The sequence below is a fragment of the Carcharodon carcharias genome, chromosome 15, assembly GCF_017639515.1.
Source record: "Carcharodon carcharias isolate sCarCar2 chromosome 15, sCarCar2.pri, whole genome shotgun sequence".
In the NCBI taxonomy this organism is placed as follows: domain Eukaryota; kingdom Metazoa; phylum Chordata; class Chondrichthyes; order Lamniformes; family Lamnidae; genus Carcharodon; species Carcharodon carcharias.
In genome coordinates this window covers 75,641,631-75,654,031 of record NC_054481.1, presented here as the reverse complement: position 1 = coordinate 75,654,031, position 12,401 = coordinate 75,641,631, and positions in this window count along the sequence as shown.

The window sequence follows — 12,401 nt, the reverse complement described above, 5'->3', positions numbered from 1 at the left end:
CTGGTGAATCTCCTCTGCAACCCCTCCAGTGCAATCACATCCTCCCTACAATGTGGCAACCAGAACTGCACACAGTATTTCAGCTGTGGCCTCACTAAGGTTCTATACAATTCCAATATGACCTTCCTACTTTTGTAACCTGTTCTTCGATTGATTAAAGGCAAGTGTCCCAAATGCCTTTTTCACCACCCACTAACATGCCCCTCTGCCTTCAGAGATCTATGGACACACATGCCAAGGTCCCTTTATTCCTCAGAATTTCCTAGTGCCATGCCGTTCAATGAATACTTCCTTGTCAAATGACTCCTTCCAAAGTGTATCACCTCACACTTTTCAGTGTTAAATTCTATCTGCCACTTATCTGCCCATTTGACCATCCCATCTATATCTTCCTGTAGCCCAAGACACTTAACCTCACTGTTAACCACCTTTGTGTCATCTGCAAACTTACTAATCCTACCCCCCCCCCCCACCCCCCCCCCCCCCCCACCCCCCCCCCCCCCCCCCCACCCGCCACATAGTCATCTCTGTCGTTTATATAAATGATGAATAATAGGGAACCCAGCACAGACCCAACTCTAAAATGGACTCTTAGAAAAAGTAATCCTTTCCCTTGTGCAACTCTTTTCGAATATGGAAGGCATATTTCTGCCTGAACTATTCTTTGAAAAGACGGGATATCCAAAAGCTGAAAATTCCAATTCAACCTTTATATCATTGACAGTGGAAGAAATGCATTAAGGACTAGCAACTGGAATACACATGTCTTCCTTAATGAAAGCACTCATGGATAAAATACATCTACCAGTGGAGGACAGTATAAAGCGGAAAAAGTAGACACAAATAATAAACTGGACATTATTGGGGGGGGGACAGGAAAATGATAAGTCGGACCACAAAAACTTGAAGAGGAGAAAAATAGGAAAACACAAAACTTTGGGTTTTCAAAGTAAGGCCACTCTTAGCTTTGAGGATGTACGAAGAATCACGATCTATGACAATGCCATAAACCTGATGTTGCTTTGTGGCAATGTAGGTTAGCTGCCACCAATTGGTACTAAGGGAGGTTTTATGGCATTGGCAGTGAAGATTCTCTTCCTTCTGTAACAGTGCTTTCTGACCACAATTGGCATCCATTTTCTTTGCGGTTTCCCTGTCACAGCAAAGTAATGACTGCCTAGTATAGAAAACAAACCGAGCCTCTCCATTCTTTCCTTGTAGCTATTATATTTGTGCGTATGTATACATAATATATACGTATATAAAACAGTGATCAATAGTTTTCTTTGGAACAGAGGGGGCTAAGAGAGATTTAAGTTGGGTGTCTAAAATCACGAGGGGGCCGAGTTGAATGGTATATTTCCCTTAGCCAAGATGTCAATATCCAGGAGGCAGAGATTTAAAGCAATTGGTACAAGGGTCAGAGGGAAGTTGAGCAGAAATGCTTTTATCCAGAGGGTGGTTGGGGTCTAGAACTCACTGCCTTAAAGGGTGGTAGAAATGCTCATTGCCTTTAACAAGTACCTGAATATGCAGTTAACTGTCATAACCTAAAGATGATGGGCCAAGAACTGAAAAGCGGGATCAGGTCAATAACTTTTACACCCAGCAGACTCAATGGGCTGATTGCCCATTGATAACATAATGTAATCATAATGGGGAACTTCAATTATCCAAATATAGACTGGGATAGGAATAGTGCAAAGGGACAAGAGGGGTGAAAGTTCCTGAAATGTGTTCAAGATAATTTTCTGCAGCAGTATGTTTCCAGCCCAACGAGAGGACATGCACTTTTGGACCTGGTTCTGGGGAATGTTGTAGTATACATAAATGATTTGGAGGAAAATGTAACTGGGCTAATTAGTAAGGTGGCAGATGACACTAAGGTTGGAGGAGTTGCAGATAGTGAAAAGGAATGTCAAAGGATACAACGGGATATAGATCGGTTGGATACTTGGGCGGAGAAATGGCAGATGGAGTTTAATCCTGACAAATGCGAGATAATGCATTTTGGAAGGTCTAATACAGGCAGGAATTATACAGCAAATGGCAAAACCCTTAAGTGCATTGGCGGGCAGAGGGATCTGGGTGTACAGGTCCACAGGTCACTGAAAGTGGCAACGCAGGTGGATAAGGTAGTCAGGAAGGCATATGGCATACTTGCCTTCATTGGCAGGGGTATTGAGTATAAAAGCTCATGCCACAGCTGTATAGAACCTTGGTTAGGCCACACTTGGAATATTGCGTGCAGTTCTGGTCGCCACTTAACCAGAAGGATATGGAGGCATTGGAGAGGGTACAGAGGAGGTTTACCAGGATGCTGCCTGGTCTAGAGGTTATTAGCTATGAGGAGAAGTTGGAGAAACTTGGATTGTTCTCACTAGAGTGACAGAGATTGAGGGGCAACTTGATAGAAGTTTACAAAATTATGAGTGGCATGGACAGAGTAGATACTCAGAAGATTTTTCCCAGGGTGGAAGAATCAATTACTCGGGGAACATAGATTTAAGGTGAGAGGAGAAAACTATTAGAGGAGATGCACAGGGCAAGTTTTTTATGCAGAGGGTAGTGAGTGTCTGAAATTCGCTGCCAGAGGAGGTGGTGGAAGCAGGTACGATAGTGGTGTTTAAGAGGCAGCTTGACAAATTCATGAATAGGATGGGAATAGAGGGATCCGGACCCCGGAAGTGCAAAATGTTTTAGTTGACGGGCAATATGATCAGCGCAGGCTTGGAGGGCTGAAGGGCCTGTTCCTGTGCTGTACTTTTCTTTGTTCTTTGTTCTTTGTTCTTTGAATGAGTTGGCCCAAGTGGATCAAATATCAGTGGGAGAGCCTCTCGGGGACAGTGACCATTGTATCATAAGGTTTAGGTTAATCATGGAAAAGAATAGGGAAAAATCCAGAGCAGAGAAAATTAACTGGGGGAAAGCCAACTTCGATGGGATGAAAATGCATCTAAGTCGAATGAGTTTGAATCAAATGTTGGCAGAAAGGACGGTGGCTGAACAATGAGCCACCTTCAAAGAAAATGTATCATAGGCAGTGTCAAGGTGTATTCCCTTGAAGGAGAAAGATAAGACAAATAAATCCAGAGCACCCTGGATGATGAGAGGGATAGAGCTAAAGATGGAAAGGTAGAAGTCTGCGTATGACAGATATCAGATCGAAAACACAATGGAGAATCAGGCTAAATATAGAAGGTCCAGAGGGGAAGTGAAGAAACAAATAAGAAAAGCAAGGAGAGAGCATGAAAAGAGGCTGGCAGCTAACATAAAAAAGAATCCCAAGGTCCTCTCCAAGCATGTAAATAATAAAAGGCTGGTAAAGGAAATGGTAGGGCCGATAAAAATGGCTATTTAGAAATAAAAACAGAAAATGATGCAAATTTTTTGTTATTTCAGATTTCCAGCATCCGTGGTATTTTGTTTTAATTTTAAAGGCTTTCTTTACTTAAAATTGATAAAGTACCAGGGCTGGGTGAGATGCATCCATGGGTACTGAGGGAAGTGAGAGTGGAAATTGCAAAGGCACTAGTGATAATCTTCCAGTCTTCCTTAGACACAGGAGAGGTACCAGAGAACTGGAGATTTGCAAGTGTCACACCCTTGTTTAAAAAGGGTTACAAGGATAAAGCTGGCAATTACAAGCCACTCAGTTTGACCTGAGTGTTAAGGAAACTTCTAGAAACTATAGTATGGGATAAAATCAATAATCACTTAGACAAATGCAAGATAATTAAGCAATGCCAGCATGGATTCTTCAAGGGAAAATCACATTTAACCAACTTGCAGGAGTTTTTTGAGGTGGTAACAGAGAACATAAATCAACGTAACACTGAACATCCACCTGTCTTATGCAGCCAGCACTTTGAGGTCCAACAAACATTTAATTCAAATACACACTAACATTTCAGATAAGTTGTCTACTTAACAAACTAGCTAGACAGGAGCTAGGCAGGGCAGCAGCTAAACAAGTTTAATGGCTGAACAGCTGTAGCCTCAAACTGCTTTGTTAAATTAAATTGTGGCATTGAAATACAGAAGCAGCAAGGACATCATCAAACAGCCTGTTTGGTGATAAGAACAAAGAACAAAGAAAAGTATAGCACAGGAACAGGCCCTTCGGGCCCTCCAAGCCTGCGCCAATCATATTGCCTGTCAAACTAAAACATTTTGCACTTCCAGGTCCGTATCCCTCTATTCCCATCCTATTCATGTATTTGTCAAGCTGCCTCTTAAACACCACTATCGTACCTGCTTCCACCGCCTCCTCCGGCAGCGAATTCCAGACACTCACTACCCTCTATATAAAAAACTTGCCCCGCACATCTCTAAAGTTTTCTCCTCTCACCTTAAATCTATGTCCCCTAGTAATTGACTCTTCCAACCTGGGAAAAAGCTTCTGACTATCTACTCTGTCCATACCACTCATAATTTTGTAAACTTCTATCAAGTCGCCCCTCAATCTCAGTCGCTCTATGATGTACCATGACACTGTTAAAGTTAACCACTTCTTGAAGCTCGTGCCCAAAATCTCACTGTAATGTAGCAGCATCTAAAAGCTGCAGCTAAACTGCCCACCAAAAAGTTGGGAGCAATGGTGAAATAGAAAACATTCATTATAAAGGTCTACAGGGATACAACATCTGCCCTTGAATGGGTTGATCTGATGATTCCTGATGAATTTACAAGTGAGTTACACTCAACTACAAAAGGTAGGCATGAATGGCATCCTGTAGATATTCACAGTATCACATTCTCTTTACAGTGCAGAAGGAGGCCATTCAGCCTATCGAGCCTGCACTGGCTCTCTAAAAGAACATTCCACCTTGTCCATATCCTTGCACATTCTCTCTTTACAGGTAGCAATCCAATTCCCATTTGAAATCCTCGATTGAACCTGCCTCCAGGTTTGTTCCAGACTCCAGCCACCCTCTGGGTGAAAACGGTTTTTCTCACATCACGTTTACTCCTTCTGCCCATTATTTTGAATCTGTGCTCTCTAGTTCTTGATCTTCTCTTGAGTGGGAACAGTTTCTCACTATTGACACTGTCCATACCCCTCAGGATCTTGAATACCTCCATCAAGTCTCCTTTCAACCTCAAAGGAAAACAGTCCCAATCTCTCCAATCTATTCTCATAGCTGCAGTTCTTCATCCCGGGAATCATTCTTGTGAACATTCGTAATGCTTTTTGTTTATAACCTGCATTCCAAGTCGTGTTAAGGAGCTCACCATCAAGAACCAAAACAGACAAAGCAAAACCAAAGCCCTTAGGCATGAATCACAATGACCTGAGATTTTTAAAAGGAGTTCTGCTAATGAGGCTCTCTCTTTAATTGTACAAAGTGGGTAAAAAAAAAAGACGGCTTTCATGGTGCACGGTTTGTTCCTTTGCTGTTTGCTGGGAGCACGATGATTATTAATGAGGTTATTGTGTGACACAGATTTGAGCACATATTTGAAATATTTTCTTCAACTAGATTTCAGAGGGAAAAATGCTTCCTATAATTAATATGTCTGTGACAAAGTCATCTCCATGAAATATTAAATATATTTGATCAAAATGAACTCCATCCAGACATACTCTGTAATTGTGAACATTTTCAAAATGCTCATTCAGAACACTGTTGTATGATCTTAATTCAAATAGGTTGATGAGACACATTTGAATAAATGTCGATGTTGGAAACCCCAAAGTATTAGTATTGCTTCAGAATACATCTTACTATGTGACTGAGGTTTAAATGTACAATTATATTGGAAATTCAGTCATGTATATATTTTAAAAATGCACATTTGTCAATGGTTATGTGAGTCTCATCCAAAAATGGATTTACAAAGGGAAAAGATAGTTCCTGTAATTAAAATGTGATGTGATGAGGACATTTCCATGAATTATGAAAAAAAAAGGAAAATGTTGGTGGAAGGCAGGGACAGTACTGCTGAATTGACAATCTGGGGTGGTGGTCCCCATCTTTAAGGGGACCAGAAGGTGTGTTCCAACTATCAGGGGATCACACTCCTCAGCCACCCCGGGAAAGCCTGTGCCAGAGCGCTGGAGAGGAGACTTGGTCTGTTTGTCAAACCTCAGATTCAGGAGGAACAATGTGGATTCTCCCTGGCTGTGGAAGAGTGGACCAGCTCTCTGCCCTCTCATGGATATTTGAGGGTTTGTGGGAATTTGCTAATCTGGTCTGCTCTGTTCCAAATAATTGGAGAAGGCATACGGCCTCATTCCTCTGGATACTTTGTGGGAGGTGCAGCGGGAATATGAGATGCCAGTGCCGTTTCTGCATGCTATCAGGTCCCTCTATTCGCAGAGTGAGAGTATGACATACCCAAGTTTAATGACAATATAAAATTAGGCAAGGAAGTAAGTGATCAGGAGGATGCAATGAGGCTGCAAAGGGATACAGAAAAGTTGGGTGACTAGGCAAGAACATGGCAGATGGAATACAACGAGGCAAAGTGTGATCCACTTTGGTTGGAAAAATAAAAAAGCGGAATATTTTTGGAATTGTAAGAGACTGGGAATTGTTTGCATTCACAGGGACCTGGGTGTTCTTGTGCAAGAATCAAAGAAAGTTAGCATGCAAGTACAGCAAGCAATTAGGAAGGAAAATGGTATGTTCACTTTTGTTACGAAGGAATTGGAGTATAAGAGTGAAGATGTCTTGTTGCAATTATACAGGGACAACCTGGAGTACTGTCTGCAGCTTTGGCCTTCTTATACCGAAGGAAAGACAAGACTTGCACTCGAGGGAGGGCAACAAAGATTAACTGAACTGGTTCCTGGGATGAAGGATTGTCCTATGAGGGGAGATTGATTAGATTCGGCCTAAATTCCCTGGAGTTTAGAAGAATGAGAGAAGATCTAATTGAAACATATAAAATTCTTAAGGGATTTGACAGGGTCAATGCTGAGAAAATCTTTTCCCTTGTTGGGGAATCTTGGACATGGGGTCACAAACTCAGAATAAGATGGCAGCCATTTAGGAGAAACTTATCTCTCAGAAGATTGTGAATCTTTGGAATTCTCTAACCCGAGAGCTGCAAAAGCTCATTCTCTCAGTATATTCAAAAAGAAGTGAGTGGATTTTTGTGAACATCCACTTGTATAAAATACAGCGAGAGCAGATTGACCCCTCCCCCCACATTGAACATTCACTTGTATAAAATACGAGGGCAGATTGACCCCCCCACCCTGAACATCCAGTTGTATAAGATACGAGGGCAGGTTGACCCCTCCCCACATTGAACATACACTTGTATAAAATACAGCGAGGGCAGATTGACCTCCCCCCCCTCATTCCTTTACATCCTCTTGTATAAATTAGAGCGAGTGCAGCTTGCTGCCTCCACCCTGAACATGCACTTATATAAAATACAGAGAGGGCATATTGAGTTTTCCCCTGATTCCCATTGAGTCCAGTTTTGCTGGGGCTCCTTTATACCACATTCGGTCAAATGCTGCCTTGATGTCAAGTGCAGTCTCTCTCACCTCCCCTCAGGAGTTAAGTTCTTTTGTCCATTTTTGAAACAAGGCTGTAATGAGGTCAGGTGAGTGGCCCTGGCGGAAACCAAACTGGGCGTCAGTGAGCAGGTAATTGCGAAGCAAGTGCTGCTTGATAGCTCTGCTGATGACCCTTTCCATTGCTGATGATCGAGAGTAGACTGATAGGGCAGTAATTGGCTGGGTTGGATTTGTCCTGCTTTTGTGTACAGGACAATAAGGCAATTGTCCACATTCCTGGGTAGATGCCAGTGTTGTAGCTATTCTGGAACAGCTTGGCTAGGGGTGCGGCAAGTTCTGGGGCAAAAGTGTTCAGTACTATTGCCTGAATGTCGTCAGGGCCCAAAGCCTTCCACACCAGTGCCTTCAGCCGTTTCTTGGTATCATGTGGAGTGAATCGATATGGCTGAAGACTGGAATCTGTGATGCTGGGGACCTCCGAAGGAGGCTGAGGTGGATCGTCCACTCGGCACTTCTGGCTGAAGATTGTAGCAAATGCTTCAGCCTTATCTTGTGCACTGTTGTGCTGGACTCCTCCATCATTGACGATGGGGTTATTTGTGGAGCCTCTTCCTCCAGTGAATTGTTTAATTGTTCACAACTATTCATGATTGGATGTGGCAGGGCTGCAGAGCTTAGATCTGATCTGTTGGTTGTGGGATTATTTATCCCTGTCTATCACTTCCTGCTTATGCTGTTTGGCACGCAAGCGGTCCTGTGTTATAACTTCACCAGGTTGACACCTCATTTTTATGTGTGTTTGGTGCTGCTCCTGACATGCCCTCCTGCACTCTTCTTTGAACCAGGGTTGATCCGCTGACTTGATGGTAATGGTAGAGTGGGGGATATGCTAGGCTATGAGGTTACAGATTCTGTTCAAGTACAATTCTGCTGTTGCTGATGGCCCACAGCACCTCATGGATGCCCAGTCTTGAGTTGCTAGATCTGTTCGAAATCTGTCCAATTTAGCACAGCGGTAGTGCCACACAACACGATGGAGGGTATTCTCAATGTGAAGACAGGACTTCATCACCACAAGGACTGCACAGTGGTCACTCCTACCCATACTGTCATGGACAGATGCATCTGCAGCAGGCAGGTTGGTGAGGATGAGGTCAAGTATGTTTTTCCCTCTTGTTGGTTCCCTCACCACCCGCTGCAGACCCAGTCTAGCAGCTCTGTCCTTTAGGAGTCAGCAAACTTGGTCATTTGCAGTGCTTCTGAGCCGCTCTTAGTGATGGACGTTGAAGTTCCCCACCCAAAGTACATTCTGCACCCTTGCCACCCAGCATAAGTACTGATTCATCAGCTGAGGGAGGGCGGTAAGTGATAATCATCAGGAGGTTTTCTTGCCCATGTTTGACGTAATGCCATGAGACTTCATGGGACCCAGTGCCAATGTTGAGGACTCCCAGGCCGACTCCTTCCCGTGTGTATATCACTATGTCACCATCTCTGCTGGGTCTGTCCTGCCGGTGGGAGGGGACATACCCAAGGATGGTGATGGTGATGTCTGGGGCATTATCTGTATGTAAAGATTCTGTGATTATGTCAGGCTGTTGCTTGATTCATCTGTGAGACAGCTCTCCCAATTTTGGCACTAGCCCCCAGATGTTAGTAATTAAGATTTTGCAGGGTTGATAAGGCTATGGTTGCCGTTTTCATTTCCGGTTCCTAGATAGTGCAAGGTGGTCTGTCCAGTTTCATTCCTTTTTTGTGACTTTGTAGCGGTTTGTTACAACAGTGTCAACCACATTGCTGTGGGCCTGGAGTCACGTGTAGGCCAGACCAGGTAAGGGCGACAGATTTCCTTCCCTAAAGGACATTAGTGAACCAGGTGGGTTTTTGCAACAATTGACAATGGTTTTATTGTCATCATTGGGCTGTTCATTCCAGATTTTTATTGAATTCAAATTGCACCATCTGCTGTGCTGAGATTCCAGCCCAGGTCCCCAGAGCATTACCCTGGGTGTCTGGATTACTAGTCCAGCATCAATACCACTACGCCACCATTGTTTTTATTTATGTTGATTGAGGAGGATGTGTTGGCCTAGACACTGACAGAGCTTCTTTCATGTCTCATGTGTGCTTTGCCTGAAGGCAGTTCCTTGGTTCATTGCTGATGCTTCATCCTGAGCCACTTTCTTTGCAGTTTTTGTCAGTGGTGGTTTGCCATTGCCTTCCTCAGGGGTAGGGTGAGGATGCAGGTCCCAAGTCAGCCTCAGCCCAGATGGGAACTAAAACCACGCAGTGGGTGTTAATCTGGCCCACCCACTAGCCATCTGGACAATTGAGATAACCAGCCCCTCAGAGCTTCCTGCTCTTCTTCAAATAGTGCCATGAGACCTTAAACATTCATCTAGGGCACTTAAAAAAGATAAGCGGAGCTTCCTTGAACATCTAATCAAAGGGTGTGGAATCTACGACCATGTAGCACTCTCTCATTCCTGCACTGCAGTGTTAAACCAGATTGATAAATTTGTAAGTGTTGTCCATGCCTATTCTTTTGTCTTGCTCATTGTCTTGGCGTGTAACATAATGAGGGGGAAAATGTAAGGATGGAGGGAACAGCTTTCAAAAAGGGACAAAATGAAGAGAGAACAAAAGTAGAATACATTATATTTAAATGTTGAATGTAAAATCTAACTCACCTTTGAAGGGGGCTAACCACAACTAAAGCTGCAATTTTGCCACTGATTTATTATGTAGCCCTCTGAGGTAAAGTCTGTATTTAAATAGCAATCATTCCTTCACCTTTACTGCTTTAAACAGTTTGTGAGCAGGGTCCCTTCAAGGTTGATGTGACTTTAGAAAGACCCGCCTGCTCAAGGATACTCATATGATCCATGGACCAGGCAGCTCTGTAGTCCTCCAGGGTATTAATGACTGAGCAAGAGATTTTGGTGAACAGAAGATTGAATATGAGGGAACACATTGTTACATGGAATATAATGGATAGATTTAACAGGTGCTCCTGTAGAAAATAACTTGAACTCAACAGTAGTCCTTTTCACTTTAATGTTGACACAATGTAGAAAAGCAAGTTAAATGTTGGGTTAGGCTTTTAGAAAAGTGGGAGCAGGGGTCTACAGAAATTCTGCTGAGGTCAGATCACACTTGGGAATACTGGTGATCCATGAGGAAGTGTAATAAATGGAATCATGACCAAAAGAGGGAATAGAGTCAAAGACAGCCAAGTATCAGAATTCGAGTCAGACGGACTCAAAACATTACCTCTGTTTCTTTCTCCACAGAAGGTGCCTGACCTGCTGAGTTCCAACATTTTCTGCTTGTATTTAAAATGCACCTGCCTGCTGAGAGAGTTCAATCGGAGAGCTTCAGTTTTGATAGGTTTATCATCATGTTTAACTTTGTCATCTCTCTTAAAATCAAACTGTGTTCTGAGGAGATACATTCCTGAAGTGTTACTCCACTTTCTGTACAAGGGAAATGTATCTTTTTTAAAAAGAAGTCTCCACACTAGAGACCACCTTGTGGGGGAGTCCCTTGACCTTGAGGCAAAATGGTCAGTTTAAAGCCCATTTCTCGATCCGTTACTCCTACCTGTTGTCCAGTTGGGGATCAGGGTGGACAGAACAGTGGCTGTGAGTGGGCGGGACACACCAAGCATGGGCTTTCCCTGCTTACTGACGATTGGAGGAGGAGCAGTAGCGCTTGTTGCTGGGGGTGGGCCAGGGCCAATGACATCAAAGGTGACTGGGGAACAGCCAATAGGCATTCGCCTGGAGGACAGCCAATGGACATTGAGTGTCCGGCTGACCGAGCGCAGCTTTGTCGCCCCCGCCTTTCCTGTCCTGCCCACACAGGTGCTCGCTGATGATTGGACATTTGCAGCTCAGTCCAATGTGTCTGGCTGTGCTGATTGACTGAGGGGGCGGGGCTCACACTTCCTGGGCACCCGCCTGGCCTGGGGCAGACATGTGAGTGGAGATCAGGTGCGGCCCTAATGGCGGCGGTCACCTCAGGTCAGCTCAGGTCAGGTCAGGGAGGTAGCAGCAAATCTCCCAGCCCCAATGTCTTCGAAAAGTACAGTCGTGTCCATCTCCAACCTGACAATCTAATGCCTCCCTCTCTAACTCATGGAAATGGTGGGCCAACAGTTTGTATTGCTTCTTTTCAAAAAAGTTACCTGATGTTGTAGTCACTTTGACAAACGAACCACAAGAGTCTCAGGTACAGGTCATGATTGTTTATTCGAGCAATTGCAAGGGGAGAACCACCTCAATGCAGCTTGAGACAGCACTCTGCTAAATTACAAATGTTCAACATATTTATACATTATTGGTCACGTACAAGAACAGTTTCCAGATTCTGATATCGTCAGCATATAGGTTTACATTAAACAGACATCTCTGGTAACAGGTACATGCATTGTATGTCCCTATTTTCCCTCCTACCTAAGCTAGGACCATCTGTTCTTTCCCTATCTGTTGTAAATAGTCTCAATCTTAGTTGTTTTTTACAACCTAAGTCTCCAGTCTGACTCCCAGAGCCTTGCTGGTGATTGCAAACCCTGAGGGTGTACAAAGTTCGAGAGTGTATAAGGTTCATCTGAAGCTTTTTCACTGTTTATGTACTGCACTGTCAGTGGCTGCTTGGAGATTCTAACAGTATCATTCCCTTACAATGAATTCTCCCATACCATAAATTCTCATTTACTTTCTTCCCCCTAACACCTGACAAAGCCTAGTGTCAGGCAAATAGTTGTGAATAAAATGTTCTAATGATATTGTATATTAACGGCCTTTTTTAAAAATCTATCATTTGTCCCAAACAAGGGGAATTTTTAAAACTTTTGTTTTGATTGTATGGTACGTACTTATCCCTTTCACTTAGATAAAAAGGAGCTACAAGCTATTTAAGT